We start from the raw sequence: 22,985 nt of genomic DNA, 5'->3' as shown, positions 1-22,985 counted from the left end.
TAACATCGTCACATTACGACATTTTAACGTCACTTTTGTGACGGCATAGCTATTTGCATTAATGCCTTATTATTTAGTATTATTATTTAATACAGTTTTCCCCTTGTCTTATGTATTTATTAATTTAATGGGAACGAACAAACTTATTTCTCTTCTTATTGATGAGAACAGCATTAAAATCCGTTGCTTTGTTTAAAAGATCTGAGCGTACAGACGGAGGAAAGGGACTTAGTTTCATATTGTATAGTAAGTAATAACGATATAATTAAACTGAAGTTTTCATACAAAAAATATTTGCCATCATTTGTAGTTGGTTTTTTAAATATTATTAAATATATGTCGTTGGATTATTGACACGCTTTAATATATATTATCAAAATTAATTTTTTGATTTCAAATTTTGATAAATAAGATAAGGTTAATTATATTGATTTTGAACATAACTAGACCGAATTTCGTTTGCGCAATGATTTGGCGCCATCTTCAATAATCTGTAGGCTTCTACGGAGGCGTCTATTATTATTAACGTAAACATAAACATATATTGCCTATTATAATATCTCACATTAAATCATTGATAAAATTTGATGTTAAAATTATTACTTTGAATGATCGTGCTTTATTGATACTATTAGTAAAAATACATAAAAATGTGACTCTTTTACTGTCGTTTAATTTATTTGTTTTAAAAGAGTAATCATTATATTCTATATAGTTTTTGAGAATATAATGCTAGTATTGTTATGTAAAAAATATAATTAAATTACAATATTTGAAGGTAAATAGGTGTCATATTACTTTGAGGCAGTTCTTTGTTTTAGCCTGTATGGGTAGGTACAGCCTACTCATCAGATATTCTACCAACAAACAGCAGTATTCTGTATTGTTGTGTTCTTATGTTAAGGGCGATTGAGCTAGTATAACTTAAGGTGCAATATACATTACTTTTTAGTTTCTAAAGTTATTGGCGCGCTGACGATTTAAGAAATAATAAATAATTCTTGACAGAGTCTCTTTGAGGACCAAATAGTAGTATGTCAGTAAGATATGAGCTCTTAATATAAATAAATAATGTACGCTTATTCAAACTGTCATTAGAATATAGTACAACTCAAATAAAAAAAATACTCAAAATTCTTAAAGTATTTTTAGGAATCATTTAATATCTGACAACTTAGATCGGAATATAATTTATATATATATATTTCATGAATATCTGTATTTAATGAATAATGACACTGAACTATAAGTGAACAAGTAATCATAAGCACTTAATAGGGCAGAGTATTTATTTAAATTTAATACCATACTATTCTAAGCTATAATGTTCATCTACATTTTCTTGGTGGTAGGGCTTTTTGAAAGCAAGTTATTCTACCGCCATACAACAGTACTCAGTATTGTTGTGTTCCGATTTGAAGAGTGAGTGAGCCTGTGTAACTACAGGCACAAGGGACATAACCTAGTTGCCGAGGTTGGTGGCTCATTGGCGATGTAAGCAATAGTTAATATCTCTTACAGCGTCAATGTCTATGGGTGATGGTGACCACTTACCATCAGGTGGCCCATATGCTCGTCCGTGAACCTATTCCATAAAAAATATATCAATGAACAGTATTAATAATTCGTTCAAATAACGAAAATAAAAAAAATAATTACATCGTTTTATTGTTATTGTATGGTGTTAATGAAACATTAAGTAACTCAAATTTCACAATCACACTAAAGATTCCAGTAGTGTATAAATATACAGAAATCTTTTTCTGTTTCGTTTCCTGATCCAATGTTGAGGAACTATAATGGTAGCTATCAAATTAAACGACGAACAATATTCAAACTTAATATTACGTAATAGTGATCATTTTTGCGTATTTTTAAACTTTATCCATGGTAACGCGCGGCATATTAAACTGTTGATAATGTATATAATAATAGCATTCTTATTTTTATATGATTAGGGATTAGAATTGTGTAAATATGATTTAAAAAACGGTAAAATGTTTGTTTTCGAACGGATGCGTTTCAAGTATCGAACGTGCGGAGGGTTTTTGATTGTGTTTTTTTTTTTATATTGACTGACAGTGATTGTGAGTCTACAGTTTTATGTTGTGATATTAAGTTACGTTTTCAAAATTTAAAAAGAAGTATCAATTAGGAAAGTATTTTTTTTTAATTATATTATTATAGTTTTTTCATCACATTTTTGTTAATTAATGTAAATATTGAATTGGATGGTTATTGAGAGATTTTTTAATTAAAGAAATCTAATTGAAACATATGGAGTGAAATAATAAAAATATAATTCCAAAAATAAACTCATTTATCTTTTTATTAAAAAAATAAAGCAACGAAGTAGATAATATAGCATCATGTAGACGTAACAAAGACCAATAATAGATGTTTCACAGAAATATTTTTGTAAAAAGAACACCATAAAATAGATAATGATTATCATTATTGATATTTTAAGTAAATAAATTTTAACGCTGGCAATAAAAAAATAAACAGGGAAAACGTTTTTACCTAGTTTAAATTTTAGTCATTCGTTTAAAATTTTATTAATATAATTTATTTATTGTATTAAATATATTTTAGTAACCAAATGCTTAAAATTTCAAATAATAGAATACGAAGCATAATTCTAAGAATCAATCGTAGCTGTAATACAATAATGACCTTAAATGTTTAAGTAATAAGGAGCATATTCAGTTTGTCTGTTTATATGTGTGTTCGTTTAAGGCGTGCGACCGTGAGCACTGTGACTAATGACGAGGCTCTGACCTTAGTCAGGACTAGTTACTAATCGCGGCTTTTGTTGAGACGTTGAGACGAATACAGAGTTATAGAAATTATCTATTAATAATAGATATTATGTTCTTGCTAATATCTGCTAATATCTGTATAAAGTAAAGGAAAGTAAAGTAACAGCCTGTACACTTCCCACTGCTGAGATAAGGCCTCCTCTTCCATTAAGGAGAGGGTTTGAAATATATTCCACCACGCTGTTCCAATGCGGGTTGGTGGAATGCACATGTTCCTCACGATGTTTTCCTTCACCGCCGAGCACGAGATGAATTATAAACACAAATTAAGGACATATATATAGAGGTGCGTGCCAGGGTTTGAACCCGCAATCATCGGTTAAGATGCACGCGTTCTAACCACTGGGCTATCTCAGCTCCTAAATATATCTGTATAATAAATTGTAAATACTACTAATATTTTAATTGTGTGAAAATTTGGATCTCACTAGTCGCGGAAAAATGGCTTGACGGATTTGATTGTAATTTGTAATTAGGCTTTTTATCACCTGCATCTTCTGCCTCTGTGATGGAAGCTAGTAAGTTAATAACTTACGAAAATTGTTATGAAATATTTTTTTAATGTTTCTTCACAATTCTTTTGAGTAAAGCGTCCGTATTTTATTTTGATAATTTGTGTTACAATAATTATGAAAATACGGTTTTAAATTTTATTGTATTACACTAAAGCTCTTTATAATTTTTGTACAATATAAGTAGGATATCGCATTTAAAATTATATAAGATTAACTAGCTTGAAGGGGATGGGATGTCCGTTGGTAACAAAAAAGTGTTTTTTTTTTTATAAATATTTTTTTATCATTCTGTTCACGCACGATTTCCGTTATCAGAGAAAAATAAAACATTAGGTAATAACCTATAGTCGATATTTGAGTAAGGATTAGCTTCTAGCTATCGTCATTGTAATGACGTAGAAATCTTTAAAAAACTGATCATGTTTTTTTGACATTTCGATTAACATTTATGGATTTAAAAAAATGGTACAGTCAGCATATAAATATCACGGAGATATCGATTTTCATATTTCGAATGCATTAATTTAATCTCTAATTGATTATCGATTTCATTTGTTACTAAGATCACAAGTCTCTTTACTACATAGTATCAACCAAACTCGCTTGCCGCTGTCTGTTCCTGTGTATTTTAAAATTACACAACGGATTTTTACGAGATATATTAAAATAATCTCCTAGATCGAAGGTCTTAAAAAGATTTACAAAAAACTCCACAATGTTATATACCGTAGAGATAACCCACAATAACCACTTTTTTCTATTACTTTTGACGAAAAAATAATGGCTTATTTACGATGCGATCCTTATTCGATTAATTACCATAAATACGTTGTGCGTAAATGCACAAATTTAATATAGAACAATATGGCTATTTAGGTACAGTATGTAATGTAAATGAATCTTTTCGAAGATATTGTACATTTAAAATGCAGCGACATAGCGGCTTGTATTGTCTAATGACAAAATGCTGTGAACGTTGTGTATGAACATATTCTGTAGTATAGTTTAGCATAGGATCCGTACGAAGCCGGGGCGGGTCACTAATTTCTTTATAAGATCACAAGTCTTTTACGGATCACATGAGGTTAAACATTAGATATATCTTAAGAAATTTGGCACTTTAATAATAATAATAATATTCGTTCTGTCAATCTGTCTATTTAAATAAATACTGTGTGCGTAACGATCATATGATTGAAGTATGACACTAAGTACTTGGACTGATTGCCTCTTGACGGATGCAATATACCTTTTCACTGAACTACTATCGAATTTAAAAGTCATACATTAATATGCGACTAATTTATAAATTATACATATTAATATCTGTCATGTATAATAATTTATTTTCTTTCTCTTTCGCACATAAGCGTCTGTAACACAGCATCACAAAACCATTGATGTTTAATCAAAAAAAAATCAAGAAATCAAAGTATACTTTATTTAAGTGGGCTTTTACCAGCACTTTTGAATCGTCATTTAACAATTCAGTGAAGCTACCACCGATTTGGAAAGTAGATTCTACCGAGAAGAACCGACAAGAAACTCAGTAGTTACACTTTTTCAACATTTAAAAAAAATACAGTCACGTTAGTTAATACAATTATTTAAATTAATATAAATTAATACGAATGTTTTTATAAATATTTAACGGCTTTAGTCTAATCCTCGAAGACCGAGACCATATTTAACTATACCTATCTTTATTATGTTTAAATTAAAATATAAATGAGCTATAATAGCTCATTGGTTTTTTTTTAAGTTAATATGTTATAAGACGACAATTTATGAGATGATTCCAAGTTCAAACCTAAGCTAAAACCACAGTCTTCTTGTGTTCAATTTGCTTTTTAAATTCATATCTCTTTCAAGGGGCACAAACTTGAAATTTGTCAGGTAGATCCTTAATAGGGTGTAGATTTTACGAAACGACACCTCTAAGGGGATAAATCGGATTGAAATTTTGTGTTTTATAAAATTTCGCGCGTGTAAAGCCGTAGGTTTAACTTGTCAGTAATAAGACATTATACCAAGTGTGAATGATATGTCGAAATTAATTTTATAACTTATAAACAAAACTCTCAATGAAAGTAAATCTCGAAGGGCGTTAACAAGTGAAATCACGACCTTGCCTCGCTAACAACTAAGTTTATTACAAAGTAAACAGTGTACGCTTATCATACTTTCGATTTGGAGATATACAAAGTATATTACATAAACTGTTTACAAATACATATAATATGTCATGAATTAATTACTTATGAAAATAAAAATTAAGAACGGTATCGTATTATTTGTCAACCATTTTGGGAAAATTTCGTTTTTAAAATTCGAACATTTTGAAATAAAATTATGTATGTAATATGTATGTGAGTGTATAAACATGAGTTTTTTTTTTCAAATATTCATTTACATTTTTCTTTTGCACGCCTACACAAACACAATACATACACACGCACTTTCTAAGGTTTTAATGCATTTAGCATTAAACCTGCTATTGTACCGTATATGTTTTGTGTTGCAATATATGCAATAAAATGTTAAATAAATAGATTCGCTGGAATATTATATTGTCTTCGAACGTATATATATACTTTTTTTTCTGTTGTAAACCAAGATCGTGACGTTAAAATACTTTCAGCTTTAATTATTGACACATTTTATGTCAAATTGATTCGCTCACGGCTTGTCAAAATGATATATTATTTCACTCTTATAACGAGACAGATAATTTAATAGAACATTTACTGTGCAGTGTATTTCAATTAATTCGAGAAATCAAGGATCGTTTTTGACGTTTTGATTTGAATAGTCTGTGGTGCGAATTAAGCGGCAAAGGTACATTGAAATTCGAAATTCAAAGTTCTCTTTGACATAACATAATTAATTATCTGTCATATAAAAAAAATATTATCGCAATATTTTTTTCCTCTTTTTTCTACATAATAATTTTAATAAATCCTTATTAAAAAGTGTCCAATTTTGATTCGAATGATAAGATATATTTACGATAATTATTATGATTCACACTTAGTACCACTTAGTAACTCGAAGGTCGTCTAGAGAGATAATTGATTAGATAAGGTAGATAAGTGTTCAGATTGATCCTTGCTTTGGCTATTCAAGATACAATTATAGTAAAATATTGTTTACTGGCTTTGCTGCAGACCTCGAGGTCTTGGTCTCAAATCGAGTGTTTCTTTAAAAAAAAAAACTCTTAGTTGCACCAGAGTTTAACGTGCTGCGAAACTGTTAGTAGAAGATTAGTAATTTTTTGGGTTGGATAAAGTATCTGGAGTACTTTGTCTGCGCTCATGCATTTTGTACACTATAAAATATCTAAAGCAGTTGGCTGAGATTTAAATAGAGCAGGAAAAAAACCTTTGACATAATTCCACTTACAAATTGTCTATATAATGTTTACATATATACTTTTTTACTAATACTATTTAAAACAGACAAGAGATAACTCAACAGCGGTTCTCAAATTACGAACTTAAAACAAGTTATTTAAAAATTAAATGAATCCTACTTGTTTACACTTTCAAAACTTTTTCATAGAAAGTGTTAAATATAAGTAAAGTTAGAACGATCTCGGAAACGCGAGTGTTGGCGGGCCAAGGCTGCGCGTGGGATGCGCTGGCGCACCTTACTGCTTGAATATCGGAAACTTGACTAACTTGTTAAATTTTTATGTTTCCAAGTAGCTATAAATTTATAATATTTATTTTTCCATCGATTAAAAATGCCATTGTAAACTTTTCCCTTTTCATGATTAAGTAATATGAATGGTTATATAAATATAATAAAAAAAAAACACACACACACAGATTATGTAAAGTATATATATAAAATCTAAAAGACTAAAGTAAAGTAAAGTAAATTAAAGTAACAGCCTGTATATTTCCCACTGCTGAGATAAGGCCTCCTCTTCCATTAAGGAGAGGGTTTGGGACATATTCCACCACGCTGTTCCAATGCGGGTTGGTGGAATGCACATGTGGCAGAATTTCGATGAAATTAGACACATGCAGGTTTCCTCACGATGTTTTCCTTCACCGCCGAGCACGAGATGAATTATAAACACAAATTAAGCACATATCTATAGTGGTGCTTGCCTGGATTTGAACCCGCAATCATCGGTTAAGATGCACGCGTTCTAACCACTGGGCCATCTAAGCTCTCATAAGACTAATATCGATTTAAATAAATTTAAAAATAGAATACCTTTTAAGTCGTACATTTTTAAATAAATCGGATTATATATTGTTGATCTAAATAAAATAGATTGGCCATAAATTATGTGATTGGCTTTTGTTGGTTAGCTTAATGAGAAACTTGTTATAAATTTAACAATTTATTGTGTTGCCTTTTGCCATCTTCTTTTTATTGACACAGATGATTTCTTCGAAAGATACCTACACCCGGAGGTTTATGGGGGGATTTTAAAGTATTATTTAAAAATAAAAAAGGATATTATACAAAACAGTGCGGGGATTATTACAAACAATATACTACTAAAATTGGGGAGGACCGTTTCTATATTTAGCCGATTTGAGTTTAAGCCGGTCTAACAAGACAGATCTTTCGTGATATTGTTTGGCAATGACGAAACGAGTGAAATATCTTCTAACAAGCACCTATAAAATGTATGAAGCCACAGATTTTAAATATAGCCCACTAAAAGTTAGGCTCGGAATTTTTGGTCATTTTTTTTATGATAAAGGAGGCTCATCCTTTATCATAAAAAAATGACCACTATGGGCCACTTGATAAGTCATCACCACCACCCATAGACAATGGTGCTATAAGATAAGTATATTACCCATTGCCAACAATTTGAGAACTAAAATTTTATGTCCCTTGTGCCTGTAGTTACACTAGCTCACTCATCCTTGAAACCGGAACACAACAATACTGAGTACTTGTTGTTTGGCGATAGCATATCTGATGAGTGGAACCATCCACCACTACCTAGATAAGCTTGCATAAAGCCTTACCACCAAGTAATAGGAATAATATAGTGTCATAGGTATAGAAAAGTAATCTTTTGACCTTCCATGATGTTTAAACTTGGGTCAGACCAAATTTAATCTGATTCGGTTCAATGGTTCGGCCGTGAACGAGACAGACAGATTTACTTTCAGATTTATATTATTAGGATAGATAATATTTAAATTTAATTAACAGCTGTTTTGTACACCTTATTGATTTTTCATCGGAAATTATCGGAATCCGTCTGGGCTTAGAAGTTATGACAAATCTCTGCATATGAATAATCGATTTTGTATATTCTTATCTAGGATATCTATGCCTTTGCGGATTATAAATTATATAATTGCCCCCAGATCTTCAAAACTAATTTGATGTATTTGATAACATTTTGTTTTTATAAAGAAAACTATTATTTTATCTAAACTTGTCGAATAAAAGAGATAGGTCTTGGTAATTAAACGCAAGAAGCTACTAGTACTGCTTACTGCTACTGCTTACTCTAACTGCTTTTGTTTTTTTTTATCATCTATCGATAGGTTTAACTTTTTAATAAATTGTTTTATAAGAGCCAGTTTAGTGGATAGGATAATTGGATTTTAAGTAATAATTATGTAATCATTCGAACATGCTTATTTGGTAGCTTTTTTATAATAAGATTAGTATTGGTTGTGTTATATTATTTTTTCAACAAATCAAATCTGGAACAGATAAATGGGGTATGGCTCTAACTATATGCTGAATGGGATAGGCCTTTGCCTTAAAGAATTTTTTTTTTTTTCAAAATATCATATTATTATGTATATTTCATATATATATAATAATATGAATGTATTAAGATAATTCTTACAATCTAGCCCAAAAATGTACTGATTATGATGATATATTTTATTGATTAATTTATTTATTCTTTATTGCACCAAAACTACAAAACTAAATTTTACACGGGGAATAAATAAAAGTTGCATACTTGCAACAGGCGGCCTTAAAGCTAAAAGAGCGATCTTTCCGACAACATTTTGGTAGACGACTAGAAAATAAATGTACAATGTGTGTTCTAATTGTATTATGTTTGTGTAGATATGAATAAATACATTAAAGTCCTACAAATGATTTATTTAACAGCTTCTCTATAATCGATTCCGGTGCCAAGCACAAGTGCATCGATTATCTAAGTAATGTCGCCTCTATCCAATCATAAACAACACTTCCCATACCATAAACGATAAAACGCGTAACAGACAAGTAAACATTTTTAATTAACAGTATTTATCGGGGAACTTCATACTTAAAAATAACAGCGCTTTATAGAAGCCGCAGTATTTATAGAAAGCTGATAACATCCATATGGGTCGGTGCATGGATAAAGAAAATTACTATATAGGCAGAGATATTTAATGGTCCGGCTACACAAAACAACTTCGGTATTCCGGTTTGCGCAGTCCAGTTGCTGTTGGAATAACGTTCTTTTTTTAAATCCTAATAGACAAATAAACTTTTTTTTTTGTTTAAATGTCAAACGAGAGAGAGTCGAGATGGCCCAGTGGTTAGAACGCGTGCATCTTAACCGATGATTCCGGGTTCAAACCCAGGCAGGCACCGCTGATTCATGTGCTTAATTTGTCTTTATAATTCATCTCGTGCTCAGCGGTGAAGGAAAACATCGTGAGGAAACCTGCATGTGACAAATTTCATAGAAATTTTGCCACATGTGTATTCCACCAACCCGCATTGGAACAGCGTGGTGGAATATGTTCCAAAACCTTCTTCTCAAACGGAGAGGAGGCCTTTAGCCCAGCAGTGGGAATTTACAGGCTGTTGTTGTTGTTGTTGTTGTAAATGTCAAACGCGCTGATTTGTCGTCCATTCGTTTTTGGGGTATCGTTCTATTTTTGAATCAAGTTGTATAATTCGATGTACTTGTTGATAACGATGTTTTTATTTCCAGACAGTATCATAGTTGTCATTTTATGGTTTACCGTTTCCAACCGACTTCAAAAAGGAGGAGGTTATCAATTCGTCTGTATTTTTTTAATGTTTGTTATCCTCATAATTTTTCACTGGGTAAACCGATTTTGATAATTTTTAATACCGGCTCTAGGTATAACAATAACTAAAACTACGTTATATAATCGTAAATCGACTTTTAGTAGTCTAATATTTTTCATTTCATTTTACTTAGGAGGACTCTACAAAATATTTTGAATACACAATTATTTTTATCAGTTTTTACTGCATATATATTTGTTTTAAAAAGTTTTTTGTATGAAGTCGGTTTTTCTTTTTGTTATATTTTTTTATTTATGTAAATGCTTCGTATGGTTAATGAATGCAAAAGTCACTTTGTCTAGTGTCTTTTTGTTGATATTTCTTATAATGTACAAACATTTACTACATTCGTACATTACTCAGATATATAATATTTCAAAAGTCTCTCTTTTTCTAGCATTATATAATTATGATATACTTAGTGAACATGTAACAGACTCCTCCTGTTACTATATGATTTTGAAAAAACAGATTTATATCTTGTATTAATATTGGTATTATTTTGTTACAGGTTACGGCATTACAACTTAAATACAGTGTCAGTGCGTCAAACTCGATTCGATATGTATAAAAAGTATGTGTGTGCCGTGTGTGTGTCCATGGTGACTTTGACAGTTCAGTGAAAATTATTAAAATCGGTAAGTGCATTTTTTTTTAAAGAAACTTTTGTATATCATGCAAACATATATTTCGAAAAATAAAATGATATAATTATTACATATTATACAACAAAGTCGCTTATCGCTGTCCGTCCCTATGTATCCTTTCAAATTACGCAACAGATTTTGATGTGTTTTTCTTTATAGATAGATTGAGTCGCGAGAATTTTGTATATAATACGTTAACATTATAGTACAGAAACACTGATAATTTAAACATTCTCTACTATATTTAGTATCAGCATAGTACACTTGCGAAGCCGGGTCGGGTCACTAGTATATACTAATTTATAAACTACGTAAACAAATATGTGGTAGGGCTTTGTGCAAGGCCGTTTGGGTACCACCCACTCAACACAATTCCCACCGCCAAATAACCACACTCAGTACTATTGTGTTCCGGTTTTAAGGGTGAGTGAATTATTTCAACTACATACACATGGCCATGACATGGCCCAAGGTTGGTGGCGCAATGGCGATAGAAGGAATTCTTTAATACTTCTCGCTGCGCCAATGTTGGGCGTTAGTGGCCACTAACCAAATAAGATGATGAGGTTGATATGACATTTTAAAGTATCCGTGATTGGGTAATCTATTATGTTGATATAAGTATCATTCAGGAGATCGTGTAGGCATAACCAGCTCTTAAATTTATAAGCGGCTGCATCAATGTAATCAATCAGATATACTTCACTCGAGGTGTAAATTTCCCACTGCTGGGCTAAGGCCTTAAGGAGAGGGTTTGAAACATATTCCACCACATGTGCATTCCTCCAATGCGGGTTGGTGGAATGCACATGTGTCAGAATTTTGATGAAATTAGACACATGCAGGTTTCCTCACGATGTTTTTCTTCACCACGGAGCACGAGATGAATTATAAATACAAATTAAGTACATATTTATAGTGGTTGCCTGATTTTGAACCCGAAATCTTCGGTTAAGATGCACGCGTTTGATAAAAATTTTTGTAAAGCAAACTTGAACTTTAAGAAAGAAAGAACATAGGCTACTTTTTTGCCTAACATATGATAATCGGGTTGGTTATATGTTAGGCAAAAAAGTAAGGGTATAAAGGCGAGCGGCGCCACGAGCGATGAAATGTTTTTAATAAATAATAAAATGTAATATTCTCAATAAAGTCCAGGAAAATGTTTCGAAAACACCGCAGATTTGTATAATTCGCGAGTAACATTTGTAATATTGGCATTGACCCAGTAAACGATGAGATGTACTTAGAATAGCAACTCGCCGACAGCGAGAATCGAACTTGCGGTCGCTCGATTGATAGAAATGACACAATTGCTCTCACTTAGCGATGGTTGACCAATTTTCTAATTGAACAAGTTACGAGCGAAGGCGGAAACTAAATAAAAATAATATTTATTTTTGTTATGTTATAATTAAAATAATACTTTAAACACACAATTGTTTTATTAATTTTCAAAAATACAAAAAGTGTTTGTAAAATCAATGACTTTAGATATTATATCATAGAAAGTTAAATATAATTGCTTTCTTTTTGTTTACGGCATTGAATACGCTATGTGCACTTCAAACAAGAATACAGAAAAACCAAATATTTTTATATGTAGAACTAAGAAGCGATTGACACAACTAGTAACAGTAAATTCAGTATCATAATCAACTTCAAAATCAGTATCAAAACAAACTTGAGCGTTTGGTTGCGAAAAAAGTGAATAAATTCGTTAATTACTGAGTAATAACTAAGAAGTCAGTAACATTTTATCAAAGAGCAATTATTTTTTGTTATTTTAGTTATTAAAAATGTGAGTGTTTTTTTTTATGATGCGCTCGCGCATGTGACATGAAAACTTCATATTTCATCTTATATATTTTATAATGTTTAGTTAGTAAAAAAATGTGAATGTTTAAATTTGAACGTAAGTCAGAAGTGGTAAAATAAGAACACATTACATTTATCTCAATAAGGATCATTATTTTATTATTAATAACATTATTATTATTTATCTACATTCATATTAAAACTATTTTTACGCTTAATAAAAAAAAACGCTCTCTCTTATGTATTGAACCGCTCATAAATAAACAATTTAGTTATCAGTGAAGAAACAAGCCTGTCAAATACTAATTGAGTTATTGCTTACTGTTCATATTTTAGCTTATTTTGTTCGTCTTTGTTTGTATTTATATATCTAATATATATTATACTAGCTATCCGACCTGGGTTTACATGGATTCTGTAATTATCTGTAACTTAGAAATATTTTTTTTCTGGCCTAAGGAGTTCAATTTCCTGGATTTTTGCTAGACAAATATGTACAAATGTTATTTACATGTTGTATGCTGTAAAATAATTAAGTGTACGGACAACAGGTAGCGACTTTGTTTTACATGTAGAGAGGACATTACTATACAAATAAGTTACAAGTTAAAAGACAAACATTTCATAACTCCATTGCCTTAAGTGACATTTGCTTTGGTTGAAAATTATAATACCTGTGCTTTTATTAAAAAAAAAAACATTGAATATTTTGACACATTTATTTCCCATAAGTAATTTTTGTTTGTTGGTATATAAGAGTTTCGACTTACTTAATGAATATAATATAATACTTGAATACATACCCATTGGTTAAGGATACGCATGTTTCAACCCCTAGGCCATTGCGGTTCAATAATATGAAGAATATTATTTATATATATATTTACTTATCTTTAATCTCAAAAGATTTCTTGAAATTCATCTACCTTTTAAGGTTTTAAAAAACGTCTTCATTCGTAGTGGAAAAGTTAATAATAATTGAATGAAAAAAATTAAGCCTAATCAACCAAGTAGGCAGTAACCTTAACGAACATCTGTTCGCGGGAATGTTAAGGTGGGTTTTCGCAACCGAGTACGTATATGGCGAAAGGGGTCATTGCTAGCCAAACTCGACCTTAAGATACGCGCCTGATTCGCGATCCTGACAACATTGTACGTTATATCATATCTCTGTATGCGTTTAAAAGATCCAATTTACTTTATAGTTTTTTTTTATGTTTATTTGCACGCGTTACTAAAAGAGTGATGAGCATGAGTAGAGGGGAGTAGGGGGAGAGATGACGTAAGTAGACATGGATGGAGTGTGAAGGTCACGAGCAAAGAAAAATGAGCTGAGATGGCCCAGTGGTTAGAACGCGTGCATCATGTGCTTAATTTGTGTTTATAATTCATCTCGTGCTCGACGGTGAAGCAAAACATCGTGAGGAAACCTGCATGTGTCTAATTTCATCGAAATTCTGCCACATGTGCATTCCACCGACCCGCATTGGAACAGCGTGGTGGAATATGTTCCAAACCCTCTCCTTGATGGAAGAGGAGGCCTTATCCCAACAGTGGGAAATTTGCAGGCTGTTACTTTACTTTTTACTGAAAAAAAGATTTATTGCACGAAAATACAGAATATTTTTATCTATATTAATATCATATATGCTCATGTAACGCTGAACCGAATTAGTTGAAGCAAACTTGAACCCCAAGAAAGGACATAAGCTACTTTTTGCTTAACACATGACAACCACAAAACGCAAGTGAACCCACCAAAGACCACTAGTAATTAGTATAGGTTATTATTTATGAATTTTGAATAGCCATTTATATTATTAGTTTCACGTTTAAGTTGAGTGCTGCATGTGGAGGATATTGCCCATAATCGCCACGCTGGGCAGGCGGGTTGACGATCGCAGGACGTAGCTTCTCGCACCGGTGACGCTGCTGCCCGTCACCGGCCTGTGGTATTTAGCCTCGCCTATTTTGTTGATGGTTATACCGCCGTCAGTCGGTCGCCAGAGCCTCATTTGCTGGTCGGCAGGATGCACCACGGGCAAGTGAGGTTGGCTTGGGGTACTAAGGTGTAGTTTACGCGTGCACTTGGAGAGGCCTATGTCCAGCAGTGGACAAAAACGGGCTGATGATGTGATGTGTGATGTTTAAGTTAAGTTTGATAAGCGATGCAAGTTCGATATTCCGTGTATATTGTATATTGAACCATGTGGATCTAACACAGAGGTCGTTTAAGTCAAGTCAAGATATGACTACGCTGGTGTATTTAAGTCTAAACTATAACTAATTTTCGGCCTCGGTTTTATCCACTTGGAAGATTACGTGTACCCCTGAAATGCAAATGATGTATGCAAAATTTCCGAACTGTTTAGACATAACAAAAAAAACAGACAAAAAAAAAAATATACATACTTACATTAGCATTAATAACACTAGTAGTCGCCAGCGGTTTTGCTCGCGTGTTAGAGTATTAGTTGTCATGTTTGAGGCAACAATTTAGCCTATATATTTTTTTGGAGTTCGAGTTTGTATCATACCAAATTTCATCAGATTCGGTTCAGCGGTTTGGTCGTGACAGACAGACAGACAGACAGACAGATAGAGTTACTTTCATATTTATAATATTAAATTATTTAAAATTAAGATTAGAATTTTTTTTGTTGAATATGTAAGGACTCTATGATATAAACTACAGCCTTTAAATTTTCCAATGCCGAGATAAAGGCCTCCTCTCCCTTTGAGGAGAAGATTCGGAACATATTCCACCACGCTGTTCCAATGCGGCTTGGTGGAATACACATGTGGCAGAATTTCTATGATATTTGACACATGTAGGTTTCCTGATGATGTTTTCCAAATACAAATTAGGCACATGAATATTCAGTGGTGCTTGCTGGTTTGGACCCGCAATCGTCGGTTAAGATGCGCGCGTTCCAACCCCTGGGCCATCACGGTTTGATTGTCCTAGGCCGAGTCGAACTCCTTGGAATATCCGTAACCTAGCACTGAAAGAAGAAATATTCCTTAGGCACATTGCTAGGTTTTTTCCACGTGACATTTATAAAAGTTATAAAAAATAAACCCGTAAATATTCCGCTGTTGCAAAGGCCTACTCTCCAACGGAGAAGGTTATGAGATACAAACATGGACACATGCAGGATTCCTCACGATGTTTTACCTTAGCTGACCACGACTTAACATATAAACAAATTAATTATGTAAAAATTCAAATCTATATGTCCGGTCTTGAACCCAAATTATTCGTTTAAGAATGAAGTGTTTTATTCAAGCCGTATCGGATCTTTTATCTTTGTTTAATTAGAAGAAAAAATAACAATTTTAACAAAAAGAAAAACCGACTTCAAACAAAACACTAGTTTAAAACAAATTAATATGCACTAAAAAGTAACAAAAATAATTGGGTATTCAAAATATTTAGTAGAGTCCTCCTAAGTAAAATGAAATGATAAATATTAGATTACTTAAAAGTCGATTTATGATTCTATAATGTAGTTTCGACAACCTCCTTGGTGTGTACACCGGTTTTCATGGGTACCCCACTCCGAGGTCCCGGGTTCGATTCCCGGCCGAGTCGATGTAGATTACCAATAGTTTTTTATGTTGTCTTGGGTCTGGGTGTTTGTGGTACCGTCGTTACTTCAGATTTCCATAACACAGGTGCTTGAGCTACTTACATTGGGGTCAGAGTAATGTATGTGATGTTATCTCCTATTTATTATTTATTATAATTATTGTTATGTTTGGAGCCGATGTCAGCTAAGAAAACCCTACAATTAACCCCAATTTACCCCAAATTAAAATGTGAAAGGTTATGAGGTAACAAACATAAAAAAGTCATACGAATTAATAACCTCCTGCTTTTTTAAGTCGGATGTAAACAGACAAAACACAGACAGAAATTTATAAAGGGCAATAAGACCTGAGGCCTTAATGTTTATCAGGAGTATGGTATCAATAAAGTACTCAAAAATTATACTATCATTGAAAAATTGAAAAGTTGATCAATTGAGAAGATATTATTGTTGGTTTAATAGTTTTCGTTAGGCTTCATAACATCACACAAGCCAATCATATCATCAGATCGGTATCTATATACCTACAATCCTTCATATTATAAAATTGGTGTTTTTTTGGTACATATACCAAAATAACATTTTTTACAATTTTTGTCTGCGTTTGTTCCGGCTAATCTCTGGAACGACTGGAACGATTTTGAGGTGATATTCAATGGCAGATAGCTCATGTAATAAGGAGTAACCTAGGCTTTTTTAGACGATATCGGTCAGGAAGACACATACAGTCAAACATCACGTCATAATAAAAGACATTAAAAATGTCAATGAAAACCTACTTAATAATAAAAAATACTAATAAAAGGCTACCCACTTAAATAAATCATATTTTTTCATGGAAATTGAACCTTATTTATAAAGCGTTAAGAAAATTATAAAGAACTATTAATTATGCCAAGGAATCGAATGTAATACTGAGCCTCAATTCACGATAAAAGTAATATTGCCATATGGTGTTACGTGTAAACATTTTGACGAGGCCTTGACCCAAAAGAGAACAACATACTGTGACCTTATATTGAGGAAAATTAAATAATAACATATAATTTTGTTTACTTGTTTCATAAAAATTATATTCGTATCAATATGTCAATTATATATCTGTGTATGTTAAAGTTGGTTGGTTGATCAATGAAACAAAAAACAAACGTTTTTTTTTACCTATGCGTGTGAGTTTCACACACACACACACAGACACAAACACACATACAAACATACACACACATATGAAATAACCTCCACAATTGTTATGTTCCTTTGGTATATCATTCTATTATTTTAATTAATATATTTCCCAGTAATTTAATCGTTTGATTGATATTGATATAATATGGATGTTCTTGGTAGGTCTTTATGTAAGCCTGGGTTACCAGATACTCATCACGTATTCCACTGCCAGACTTGTTATCGTTATGTTCCAGTTTGAATGTCATCTCGTTCACCCACCTAAGTCAATATGCAAATAAAATTCTGTCTGTCTGGTCTTATTTTTTTTATTTTTGCACTATTCAATTATTGACTCAGATGTTATGTGTCATATTTCTTCCTTGAAGGTGTCAGCTGTATTGTTACTTGCCTGTTGATCGGTTTATATTGGCTCACAGAACATAGAACTGGCAAAAATCATCGCGTTAGGAAATATATTCTTCTTCAGGCGATCTCTCTTCGCCCGAGGATATACTCGCGTTTTAGAGTGTTCGTTGTCTCATGTTAGGCAAAAAGTAGCCTATGTCCGTTCTAGGAGTTCGAGTTTGCCTCATACTAAATTTCATTAAATTTGGTTCAGCGGTTTGGTCGACAAAGAGCGTCAAACAGGCAGATAGACAGAGTTACTTTCATATGTATTTTTTGTAATTATAATTGTCTTATTTATTGATAAGTGGATCATTAAATGTTATAAAAGCAAGTTCGTTCCATCTCGATGTCCTACGATACCTTTCATTTTCAATTATTAATCTATTTAACTCTTTATTATAAACAACAAAAACAAAATAAAAAGGATGTATGAAACATACATTTATCCGTTAAATACGTCTTTAATTCCCGAGCACATATTGAAATGTTTAGAAGCAAAACAGCGTATAAATACTTTTTTTCATTTGTCGATAAGCTATTTTGATGCGTGTCTCCTTTAAGTGGTTTAATTATAAAAATGTTTAAGCCAATGACGCATATCCGTCCGGCAGTGAGTTTCGAGTTTGTCCCAACAGAATAGCGTTACAGAAGTAAGTTCATTAGCTCTTGTTTAAACTTAGAGCTATATTTGTATGATAATGATGAATTAATGAATCAAAAAATCAAAATATACTTTATTCAAGTGGACTTTTCAGGCACTTTTGAATCGTCATATAACAATTAAGTGAAGCTTCTACCGGTTCAGAAAGTAGATTCTACTGAGAAGAACCGGCAAGAAACTCAGTAGTTACTCTTTTTCAACATTTAATTTGATTTGATGACAACATCACATACATTACTTTGATCTCATTGTAAGTAGCTAAAGCACTTGTGTTATGGAAAAGCAGAAGTGACAAATTAACCACAAACACCCAAAAAAACTAATGAATTTTCTACATAGATTCGGACGGCAATCGAACCAGGGACCTCAGAGTGGCGTACACATGAAAACCGGTACACACAATTGGACAACGAAGGTCGTCAAAAAAAAATTAAAACGTAACTGGGTTTCTATTCCAAAATTTACCAATCGCGTGACTCCAATCGTCCATTGTCTTTAGAAATTTCAAATAAGAATTGAACTTCTGTATTGTCATTTAATGAATTCATAATTGAAGCCGTTGATTAAATTGACAATTTTTAAGTTAGCCTTTAGATATTACTATAAGTTATAATGTACTTGTAATGACACAAAACAAAGTTTATTTTCTGAGACAATTAAAGAATGTACAATGTTTGATAAATATAGTACAACAAGTTATATTTTTAACTGCCTGTAGTCTCTTACTAGAGAGATCTCATTCAATTCGTATCGGACAGATGTTAGAAAATGAAATTATCATAAATATTTCATTTTTATCTAAATAGATCTACATATATTACGGAATGATGTGTTAATTAATTTTAATTTCATTATGATAATTAAGTAACGATTGATTGGTCAATATTTATTTTGACGACCCAGTGGCTATAACGCATGTGTGTAAACATGCAACCAATCCGCATTGCAACAGCGTAGTGGAATATTCTCCAAACTTCTCAAAAGGAAAAGACGACTCAGGTCAGCACGATAAATATTACAGGCTTTATTTTTTTTGTTTAAGTTTGAGAAGCTCTGTCATTTTGAAACATTTTCATTCGTTACATAGAAATACCGCAATTATTCTTTCTCGAATAATATAAATATATATGCATGTATATTCAAGAAAAAATAGTTTGATTGCAAGAATAATTTGGCGCTACAATCAGTAGGTATGGTTGGTAGAAAATAACTAATATACTATGTGTATTAGCTATGTAGTTAGATATGTTTGTACATATAATAAATAAGGTGGTTAAAGGAACTTATATTTACTCAATATATATTTTACATGGAGAATTCAATATCCAAATATGACGTTTTAAATGTTTCGCATGTCTGCCTTCTTAATATTAAAAAAACAAATCTGAACTCATAAAGCTGAAGAATGTTAAGTGAATCAGCAAGTGCGCCAGCGCATTGTAGCTTAATATAGAAGCAAGTGATTCTGAGAATATTTGTCATTTTAATAATATTTCGGATTGAAGGAAAATGTAATACATTCGTCATAATAACTTTAATAAAAACTCTTTTCACAAGTTGTGATATGATATTTATGGATTATGATATTTACATCTTTTAAGATGTGATGCGTATTTCGTCGTTCGTCGTTCGTCGAATCTGTAGATTATACTCTTTAGCCATTACTTATTGGTTATAATATATTGAATACTTTTGACTTTGAATTTTGATTGGTTCAATTTTATTGTATCTTCGTTTTGATTGGCTCAATCATCTTTTGCGTCAATATTACAGATTATGGGTTTGTCATTAATTCATCTCGTATTTCCTTAATGCATAAATCAATATTTTTTAATTCTTCTCAAATTTTAATTATTTATAACGATTCCATGTTTTGACGTCATATTGTAACGAAATCAATTATCAAATTGTAATCTAATCATTTATTTTACCGTGTTTTTTTAATGATATTCAGTTTTGTTTAGCTATTTGTAAGTGTTATAATCACTATAATACGGATTAAATTTTAATTAAGATTCGGTCTTAATTAAACTGATTTTATTGAGAGGTCTACTCGGTATAATCTACATTCTGAAGCGATGGTAGGTTGACTTTTAAAACAATTGTGTTCAATGATGAATCAATAAGTTTGTAAAAGGCTGTCTAAATAAACTTTACTTACATTTTGATCTTAAGCTACTGTAAGCAAAGATATTTCATATTTTATCTTAATACCATAATATTGCATTTATTGATTTATTTCAAAATCAACGTATCGAAAATCAGTTTAAATAGAAAATATTCTACGATATACTTGGTTTTTTGAGATCAACTGATTGTATAACAATGGTGGTAAAATTATTGTTTCCGGATAAGTTACATAACACGCGGAAACCCAACAATATTTATGTGTATCCTGCTTTATATTAAGGGGAGACCTGTCCTGAATATAATTACTACGAATGTTCCTTATCTATACTAATCCATGCTTATATTACAAGTATGGCTATACTGATTTGAAATTGACCTCTTTTGAACCGCAACGAAACTATATGTTATTTTTTCATTTTTAAAACCTACAAGGTGAGTGCTTGTACGTAGGTTGTTCCTACAAATATTACACACATTATATATATAATATATATTACTAGCGGCCCGCCCCGGCTTCGCACAGGTGGATATAAGTATTTTTTGCTCTTTTCCGACACGTTTAACAATTGTCTTTCTATTTATACTTATTTACACAAAAACCTTAATAAATTATATACCTAAACGTTCCTTATGAATTCCTCTATCTATTAGTGAAAACCACATGAAAATCAGTTCAGTAGTTTTTGAGTTTATCGCGAACATGCAGATAGACAGACGAATTCTGAGGACTTTGTTTTATAAGATGTAGTAAAATACAAAAGGAATAGTTTTCTTGAATTGAAGTTTAAATATGTCAGCTACGTATGTTGTATGTCTTCGACCAATCTCAAGTTTAGTAACTTAATCGTATTTGAACAACACAAAAGTATCAATATCTGAAATAACTACTAATGTTTTTCTAAGACACCTGTGTTCAAAATTTACTCAAGGATTCTAAATATATATTTCGATTCCCGACCTATCCTCACGTCCCTTCTGTATCCTATACGAGGATTATATAGGATTTACAATATTTAATCCGTACCAAATAAAAATAGAAAAGGATAGATATATTAATAGATGTATGAGGGAACGAGAAGGAATAATATTGATATTTTTACGCTGATTTGTTCCTACAATTAAACATTTTATGGGTAAATATCTTTGAGGTCGATGACTTGGATTGGTTCGTTTTTGTTGATTTTATTCTATTTGAACATTTAATTTATTATTTCGTAGTAGTAATTTGTCACCGCAAGGGCCTTTGTGATATAGACTGTCAAGTATAAGTTGACGTTCCTGTGGCAGCACCTGCTACACCCTTTGTCTTTCCACTTTTTTGTTTATTTTACCAATATCTCCCTAGAAAATAATTTTCTACGTCTAATTTTTAATAGATTTTGGTTAAGTTGTCTTAATAAGGGTAAATAAAGCAAATCAGATGTAAATGAACAAAAGAAAATAATACATGTTTTTGACGTGCTATAGTTCGAAACCCCATCAACCAGGGATACGGTGTTCTGTCAAGTAACTTTTTAAATATTTGTCGAAGCACCAAAAAGGTTAATTACGATTTTTTTTCGTAGATGTTGGAAACGTCAGTATGACGTATACATGACAGCGGAAAAGTCATATTTGATGGAATATCGAAAGAAGAGGTATTACGAAATTGAACGACATATATTTTAGTCTGTAAGGTTAATTATCCAATATATTATATTACGATGTATTTATTTAATACTATGTAATATATACACTAAAAAGTTTCAAATTCGTAAGTTATAACTGGCCATAGTCACATAATTACTTTAATTATGTAACTATGGCAACGTAAAAATAAATAAGAGGACACTTGATACTTTTTGGTGAATGTAATTGCAATTAATAAAATAATAATAACAACATAATCTACTTTGATTTGAGATAAGCTTAGATCCTTTTAAGTCCTGTATGAAAACGAGCTGATGCCTAACTTTTCGTTATATATTATAGTGATGAAAGTAACAACAATCATACGTTTTTAACTTAATTACGTCATATAGGTAGTAAAGAGAAATATTTATACAGTAATAACATGAAATAATAGTAAGAGCCTTTACAAAGGAAGATTGCGAAGGTATTGTTTTAGTAATTATAGGCGAGGACCATTGTGTGTCGTATAGTTTAACCTTTTTTATGTAAATATATACATAGTCTTTACTATG

At 31.6% G+C, this 22,985-nt stretch overlaps 1 protein-coding gene across 2 annotated transcripts in view; it reads left to right on the top strand.

The window, feature by feature from the left end:
• Nucleotides 1-22,985, top strand: part of LOC124538711 (inverted formin-2) — a 104,267-nt gene that overhangs the window by 5,334 nt on the left and 75,948 nt on the right. For both annotated transcript variants that reach the window (XM_047115861.1, XM_047115862.1), the window contains exon 2: nucleotides 10,890-11,016. The gene's annotated coding sequence lies outside the window, so the exon portion shown is untranslated. The remainder of the gene's footprint in view (nucleotides 1-10,889; nucleotides 11,017-22,985) is intronic.

The sequence above is a fragment of the Vanessa cardui genome, chromosome 21 (genome assembly GCF_905220365.1).
Source record: "Vanessa cardui chromosome 21, ilVanCard2.1, whole genome shotgun sequence".
NCBI lineage: Eukaryota > Metazoa > Arthropoda > Insecta > Lepidoptera > Nymphalidae > Vanessa > Vanessa cardui.
This window is presented reverse-complemented; position numbering and strand designations above follow the sequence as displayed.